We start from the raw sequence: 8,591 nt of genomic DNA on the forward strand, positions 1-8,591 counted from the left end.
TATGTTATTAAACATGCAGAAACATACAGCCTCACCATTTCTCACCTGAAAGAGCTGACTTTGTTGTTCCTTTATTGTTCTGTATGTAGCCTATGTGAGATATCTCCTACCGACTAATAGTAGGGCGGTCAAACCTGTTTTGCGATCTTTCAGAAAACATATTTTGGCAGTTTATTCTTCATGCATAATGTCATGAATGCAACAGTATAGTCAAATAACATATATATCGCTAATTTGCCAGAATATAAATGTTTCCTATAATACGATTTAAAAAATTAGCCGCTAATTCGCTCCGCATGTAATCACTGTCGTTGGAGGGAAACGCATCATCACCTGTGCGACTTTTAATGTAGGGTTATCTGTTTTTACTCAACATGAACCAATTTTATTTGGTATTCGTACAGTAAGACGAATATACTGTACGCATTTACTGGTATGTATTGTTATGGAATGCGTCATTTTATGAAAAGTGCTCTCAAAACGCAACACGTGCTAAAATGTCTCAGTTTCAAGCAGCGGCCCTGATGGCTTCAAAATTCCATTGCAGCTGGGGACTGGGATCGACCAGGCTCATGTCCCCATTTTCTCCCTAATAAAGAAAAGCACCCATTTGAAAAAGAAAAATCCTTTATAGCTTACCCTACGGTCTCGTAGAAAAAATATAGGCTATGTACAAATATTGATGGTCAAACGAGTTTTCCCGGTGACATAGCCACCAGAAAACATGTACACTGGCAACAAAATACCATTCGAGCTGATTATGATTCCCGAGGGTGCCACACCCTCAGGATTGCGGTGTGCCACCCTCCGGAATCCGAAAACAGTCAAGTTTGCATAAAAATTGATTTCTAAACTAAAAACACAACATCACGGAACTATCAGTGCACGTTTGAAACGATTTAATTGCTATATCTACTCCGATTTGGTATATTTCCTCGTTAAATTACCTGTTAAAGTGAGCCCAGAGGCCAGTTTTGTTCTGTGTTTCTACGTGGCAAGCACGCTTAACGTTTAATGTCTCTCGCCCCCTCCCCCCCCCCCCCCATATCTCTAATCACATTTTAACTAATCAAAACGCTAATTTAAGATATCTCTAATTACATTTTGACTAGTAAGATTTCGCCATTAAGTTCAATAGAACTGCAATTTAAAATATCTACAATTCAGTTTTGACTAAAACGTTTCCATTTAAATTATGACAAGTCGTAACTCAGATTCGAGACATCTTCACTTTAGTTCCGACTAGTTATTATTCCAATTAAAGGTATTTTTAATTCCTTGTTATTGAAGACATCTAAATGATCTTTTTTGATGTCTGAAACTAAGATATTACTAGTCAAAATACAATTGTAGATATCTTGAACTGGAGTTATGACTAGTCAAAACTAAAGTGGAGATATCTCGAATTTGAGTTATGACTAGTCTAAAGTCCTTTTAAGATCTACAAAGTTATGGATATCTTGAAACAAGAGGCACTTCATTAAAAAAGATACAAAGTTATACCATCAGCTGGAAAACTGAAAGCTAAAAGTGAACGTTAACCGACCTTAGTTTTCACTTTGACAGTCCTGCTGCTTAAAGAAGAACTTCGCCGAGAAACAGTAAATGAGTGAAAATGCGTATTTACATTTCCTGGTAACGTTGTTGAGGGTTTTTTTGATCTGAAGAAGGTGTAATTGGTTGTCTATACATGTTTTTTTTAAGCTCAATAAATAAATGGAGTTACATTATAAAAAAAACAAAGATGATTCCGCTGAATTAAAAGCGATTTCCAAAATCCAGTGAAAGTGTGTCAACAAAATATTAAGGCCAGCGCACTTATACATTTTATTTTCAACCAAAAACTGAGCAAGATAAAGTACAAGTAGCCTACTCACCTGGCCACTGTCATTAACCCCACACCAAGCAGAATATTTGTCAGGTTGGCCCGTCAGGAAATGCAGCCTTCTCTTCTCTACTTAGTGTAGATTTCTATCAATCAATCAATCAATTTTTATTTGTATAGCGCTTTTAACAAAGGAGCTTTGTCACAAAGCAGCTTTACAGAGAACCGGCCCCCAATGAGTAAGCCTAGGGCAACAGTGGCAAGGAAAAACTCCCTGACTGATAACAGGAAGAAACCTTGAGCAGAACCGGACTCAGAGGCAGAACCCATCTGCCGCGGGCAGTCACCGGTTTGTTATGGAAAGTCAATATTGGCAGGAGGCGGGGATGCCCAGCTGGTTTAGCTGGTCTAGGGCTGGAGCTCTGGGCCAGGTGGGTGGGGGTGCTAAGCAAACTTGGGCTAGAGCTCCGGGCAGGTGCCCAGAGCCAAGGAAAATTATAAGAAAAAAAACATTGTTAGGGGGTTCAAAAGGTAGATTAGCAAGCAGAGGTGCCTGCGTGCAATAAGGAAAACCCCAGTAGAATAAGGCTATAGCAGCATAGCTAAGGGAAAGAGAGGCAGGGGCCAGCGCAGCCATGAGACAGTCATCGCCAGACCATGACCGGTTCAGCTTAACACAGCACTAACAATGATGATCCAGTGACAACACTAACCGCTCAGTCCACCAGAGACTCTATAGCTATGCCCGCCACCCACTCCTGCCCCTCAAATATAGGACACCCTAAAAAGATAAGTTTTGAGCCTAGCTTTAAATAAGGTGATAGTGTCTGCGCCCCGAACATGGGCAGGCAACTTGTTGCACAGGAGGGGAGCACGATAGGAGAAGGCTCTACCACCTATGGTACTTTTAGCTATTCTAGGAATAACAAGGAGGCCTGCACCCTGCGGATGGAGTGTTCATGAGGGAATATAAGGAAGAAGTAAATCATTTAAGTACAAAGGGGCAAGCCCATGTAAGGCTTTAAAGGTAAGAAGTAGTATCTTAGTCTATTCAGAATTTAACTGGCAACCAGTGAAGCGATGCTAACACTGGGCTGATGTGCTTGAGTCTCCTTGTTCTAGTGAGAATACGAGCTGCTGCATTTTTAATTAGCTGGAGCCCTTTCAGAGAGGAATTTGCACATCCAGACAAAAGAGCATTGCAGTAATCTCATCTTGAAGTAACAAAAGCATGAACTAGCTTTTCTGCATCATGTAAGGACAGTATTTTCAGAATATTTGAGATATTTCTCAAGTGATAAAAGCAACCCTAGAGATGTTTTTAATATGTATATCAAATGCAAGATCTGGATCAAAGGTAACACCAAGATCATTGATTACAGCACTTGCAGTAATAGCGATTCCATCAATGATAAGCATATAGTCAGATAGTTTGCATCTCAGGGACTTGGGCCCCACTACCATTATCTCGGTCTTATTGGAGTTTAGCAAGAGAAAGATCTGGGTCATCCATTCCTTTATATCTATAAGACAGGCTTTGATCTTTGACAGCTGGACAACTTCATCAGGTTTAACTGATAGATACAGCTGGGTGTCATCTGCATAGCAGTGGAAATGAATGCCATGTTTGTGAATAACTTGTCTCAGGGGGAGCATATAAAGAGAGAAGAGCAAAGGCCCAAGCACAGATCCTTGTGGTACTCCATATCTAACCCTGTATTGATAAAAGGAATCATTATTAAAATGCACAAATTGATATTGGTCTGATATGTATGATCTGAACCAAGAGACTGTCTGTCCACAGAGGCCTAGAAGATTTTCAAGTCTATCCAGAAGGATGAGGTGATTAACTGTGTCAAATGCTGCACTTAAGTCTAAAAGCAGAAGTACAGAGATGCAGCCATTGTCGGAAGCGAGGAGTAGGTCATTGAGTACTTTGACCAGGGCTGTTTCAGTGCTGCGAGAGGGTCTAAAACCAGATTGAAAAACTTCCAATATATGATTGTAGTGCAAAAATGAACCAAGTTGTTTTGAAATGACATTTTCTAGTATTTTAGAAAGGAAAAGGAGGATTTCTACAATTTTAATTACCAGCAACGTCATGTAATGTAGTCAGATCTTAAAGGGAAGCAAGAGGGAATGGGGAAAAATGCTAAAGGAAACGCTGATAACCTCTCTACCAGCGATTTATGATATGATTGGAGGTGTGTTCATTAGTAATGGCATCATACCCATGCCATTATAAAGCAGACGTGCAGTGCTTTCAGAAAATGTTCACCTCCATGGATTATATTCTTATTCTGTGTAGCAATACTAAATTAAATTAAATATTAATATAAATTATATTTAAATAGTAGTTTATACTCTTACGTGACAATATAGGAAGTAGCCTCAGTAACATCGCCCCCTTACCTGCCTGGTAACCCAAACTCCAAACACGTTTTCAACGTACAAAAATGCCACGTTACTCACATACAAAGCACTGTCTATAACTCATTCATTCAAACTGGCAAAAACTAGGCCTGCCAATTAAAGGCTATTGATATCAAAATAACGCCAAGTTACTGTAGCCTACTACCAACAATATAGGCTATCTTGCCTCACCAAAATTGAACAAGCTGTATTCCAAAGCAATGCTACCCAATGTTTCCTAAATTGTTCAAGTCACAGTGTTATGCTGAGGGTCAGTGAATGAACAGTGTTTGGTATATTGCAGTATTAGTGCTGAGAGTCAGTGAATGAACAGTGTTGTGCTTAAGGTCAGTGAATGAATTATCGACTGTACTCCGGGGCTGGTTAAGCGACCCTTGGCTTCGCCTCGGCAGCATTACCACCCCGTCGCACATCATTTTCCAATAACTGGACAGCGCTGCAGGGATTAAAGTTCTCCATCGCTACGACAGATTTCCGTCAACTGGGAGGGGAGTATGAATTGGCCTGAAAAAAAAATTCAGTCAGAAGATATTTTTTGCTTTAATCCCTGCATCACAGTTATTTTGACCTGATGAAATGTTTGCCATGTAAACAGGGGAAAACTGCCTGTCATTTTCACAAATAGAATGATTGTGTCAACAGGCCAGTTTTTCAACGCCTTAAAATTTCAGGTTAAATTTTAACACGTGTTAAAATTTGACGCGTTGAGGTGTTTCAGGTGTGTGGGAAGCCAAGCGTAAAGGCACATCACAATCTCATGAATGTAACAGAGCACATCAGCACGCTCAGGAAATGTAGCGGTGACACATGCCTTGATGCTATTTGCTAATCTACTCACAATTCCTGCGTTGCTATTGGCCGAGCTACTTTTAAACGTGTTGAGGGGTAACAATATTGCCGTGTCAACAGGTCAAAAATAACCGCAGTGAGACATATTTTTAAAGATTTTGCATCGATGGTTTTCCATAGACAATGTACAACACGAGCAGATGACTGATTATCTTTAATGAAGTGTTTGTGTCCCCCAATATTCAGAACAAGTTTATTTTTTCATGATTTTATGTTCATAAGTGGTATTATGTAACATAATATGTCAAATTCTCAGGAGTGTTCACATTTCAGCCAGTTTCAGATATGTATTTAACCAGGTTCAGCTGAGATTTTAATTGTGTTTTAATCATGGTAATGTCATGTATGTATTTGTAATGTATTACCTTGTGTCCTGGTGTGGAGGACCTTATAATGGTAATATTGGTTCCTTTTAACAGAGTAACATTTTTTTTTAATTGAATAATATGTATTTATGTCTTAATTGTATGATTTGCGGTACGTGTGCGGTGTTAATAATTTGATTATTTAATTAATTATGCGCAGAGCACTAAACTGAGAGAGTCAGGCGTGTAGTGTGTAATCTGAGGTTAAAGAGCAGCCGGAGTGGGTGCAGGTAGTGTGTTGTGTAGGATGGTGTTTGCGATGTGACTGTTGTGCTTCTTGTAGCTGCAGGGGAATCGGAGGCCGTGTCGGGATCACCGATCTCCCCCTTGCGCTCCCCCGATGCGCTCCCCCTTCCCCTGGAGGTGGCCGCCGGGGCCTTCACAGGGATCCAGGCCTCCTCCTTCTACAGATCGGAGAGAGGCAGCAGCGCGCGGAAGACTCCCTCCGCCCCGTCTCTGAGCCGCCTCCAGGCCGTCCCTACCGTGAGTCTCTCATTTCTGCTGTCTTCCCCGCGGTTACAGATCTGCGCTACGCAAACGCGTTCCCCACTGGCACCCTTACGTATCCCGGCGTTGACGTGTGAGAAACGTTAGCAACGAAAAATGCGATGTGTGCAGCAGGGTTTTCACTAGAAAGAAAATAAATGACTGGCGCTGGCGTGGAACCCGGTCCTGAGAGCGGGGCTCACCGGCGACTTCGCCCAGCCGGTCCGACTTCGCCCCTCAGGCGGACAGCTCATGCTGGTCAGGGTTTGCTTTAGTTCAGTTTTGTTTCTCTTTTTTATATTTTGTATTTTTTTTTTAAATAAAATCAAGTCAGTCCCTGCTTCCTGTGCAAATGCGGTGTGTCGTTGCGCCAGCGCGATAATGCAAGAACCCAACCAGAAGAGTCCCGAGGGTGGCTACTGGTCCTTCAGCGGCTGTGTGTTCCGTTACAGATCAGTTACAGATCTGTGCCGTTACACCCAGAACTATGTCATTACACCAAAAAATGTCATTACACCCAGCTAGCATGCGCATCAGATGCAGAACTGTGTGTGGAAAACACGCCTCCCACAGGCCACCAAAGTGGCTTTCCTTGGGGCCCTCCAGCACAGAGACACAGGGAGATGATGTTCAAGCAGTCCAGATTTTATTGTACAAGGGTTTGGCAAGATGGTAACGCCAAATGAGCAGATGTAAAAACCCTGTCATGACAGAGAGCTCCTGATGTGGGTGGGGATGGCAGATTTAACCTGTGCGCAGTGATTACCTCACTACGCACAGGTGCAGCCACTCCTGTTCCTGGGTCCAATTAGCCTGGCCAATTATCTAATTCTTAACCAATTATCCAATTGGCCAGGTCTAATTAGCTTGACCCAGGGCAGGTGTGGCTGCTTAAACCAGCCATCCCCACACCACACTGTGTTACTGAACTGTGACGTTACACCCAGCTAGCATGCGCATCAGATGCAGAACTGTGTTACTGAACTGTGACGTTACACCCAGCTAGCATGCGCATCAGATGCAGAACTGTTACTGAACTGTGACATGCACCCAGCTAGCATGCACATCAGATGCAGAACTGTGTTACTGAACAGTGACGTTACACCCAGCTAGCATGCGCATCAGATGCAGAACTGTGTTACTGAACTGTGACGTTACACCCAGCTAGCATGCGCATCAGATGCAGAACTGTGTTACTGAACTGTGACGTTACACCCAGCTAGCATGCGCATCAGATGCAGAACTGTGTTACTGAACTGTGACGTTACACCCAGCTAGCATGCGCATCAGATGCAGAACTGTGTTACTGAACTGTGACGTTACACCCAGCTAGCATGCGCATCAGATGCAGAACTGTGTTACTGAACTGTGACGTTACACCCAGCTAGCATGCGCATCAGATGCAGAACTGTGTTACTGAACTGTGACGTTACACCCAGCTAGCATGCGCAGTTACTGAAATGTGCCGTTGCACCCAAGCTGTGGCATCAGCACAGCTATCAGCGACTCTGCGTTTAGTGAAGCAGCGCTACAGAGTCAGGGAAAGTAGCCAGGATGCTGATCAGCCACATGTGAAGCAGAACAGTTGGTGGATGTTTCTGCTGCTGGTGGACTGCAGAGAGAGCTGCCCAGCAGCACCATAACTGACGCCCCCGTCCCCTTTACCCCCTCAGCCCGTCCTGAGTCCCCTCCACCCCCTCCGGAGCGCCTCGCCTCCTCTCCTGACCTCCACGGCCCTGGAGCCCTCTGTCCCAAACTCGCCCTTTCTGGAGGACTCGCTGGGCCTGCCAGCCTGTCTGGATTCCTTCAAGAGCAGCTCCTCACAGTCCATCCCGCTGCCGGTAGGGGGCTCAGCTTCGCACCCCACTGACACCGAACAGCTGGGCAGAAGAAAGCCTGTCTGTGTGTGTCCTTCACGCCAGAACTGTTCTGTAAAATAATCACTTGTCTGCTGTTGTCTCTTATTTCTAAATTTCAGAAAAGGTCAGGTTTTCCTGAGTTACAGGTGTAGCCTGATATTATTAAGCATCTCCTCTGTGTCAACCTGTTTAAAGTTCCAAAAATCCATAATTTACGCACAGTGCACTTGTCCCTGCTGTGTGGACAGACACCCTTAACATTATTTTGGGATTTCGCATTAAGCATGGCTGAAAGTCACCGGGCCAAGAAATGTTGCAATGTAGCCACTAGAGCTGAGTTGGCCGTAGAATGTAAGAATATAGATATCTTATAGAATATAGATATTCCTGTGACAACGTGTTATTCCGCAAGTAGATTTTGATTAAATTAATATGTCTACAAACAGAACCATTTGCATATCGTATTCCTGAAACATGAATTTATGCTAATGCCGTAATCGGCATTCAGATGTGTAAATTTAATTTGTCTAAATGAACGCTGGATATATATAGTAGTGGTTTTCATGTACTTTATAATTAGCCCACAAAAATTCCATCTGAGTCCCCAAATTTAATGACCTTTGGACGGGGTGACCAGTGGGGGGGGGAAATCAGCGTCTAACCCCGTATTTGATACATAAAGACTAAATAAGTTTTAAAGTGCTTAAAAGTTAATGTGTTTTATGACAGAAGCTGCCATCTTCCAATGAACAGTTCAAAGAGCATAGTCAGGTA

The 8,591-nt window shown here is 43.0% G+C and overlaps 1 long non-coding RNA gene across 1 annotated transcript; it reads left to right on the plus strand.

The window, feature by feature from the left end:
• Positions 1–4,730: 4,730 nt before the first annotated feature.
• LOC135234760 (uncharacterized) lies at positions 4,731–8,583 on the plus strand. The gene is made up of 3 exons (XR_010324196.1): positions 4,731–5,955; positions 7,632–7,799; positions 8,547–8,583. It is a non-coding gene; the product is annotated as an uncharacterized LOC135234760 (long non-coding RNA).
• The last annotated feature ends 8 nt before the right edge of the window (positions 8,584–8,591 follow it).

Source organism: Anguilla rostrata, chromosome 11 (assembly GCF_018555375.3).
Source record: "Anguilla rostrata isolate EN2019 chromosome 11, ASM1855537v3, whole genome shotgun sequence".
NCBI classification, from domain to species: domain Eukaryota; kingdom Metazoa; phylum Chordata; class Actinopteri; order Anguilliformes; family Anguillidae; genus Anguilla; species Anguilla rostrata.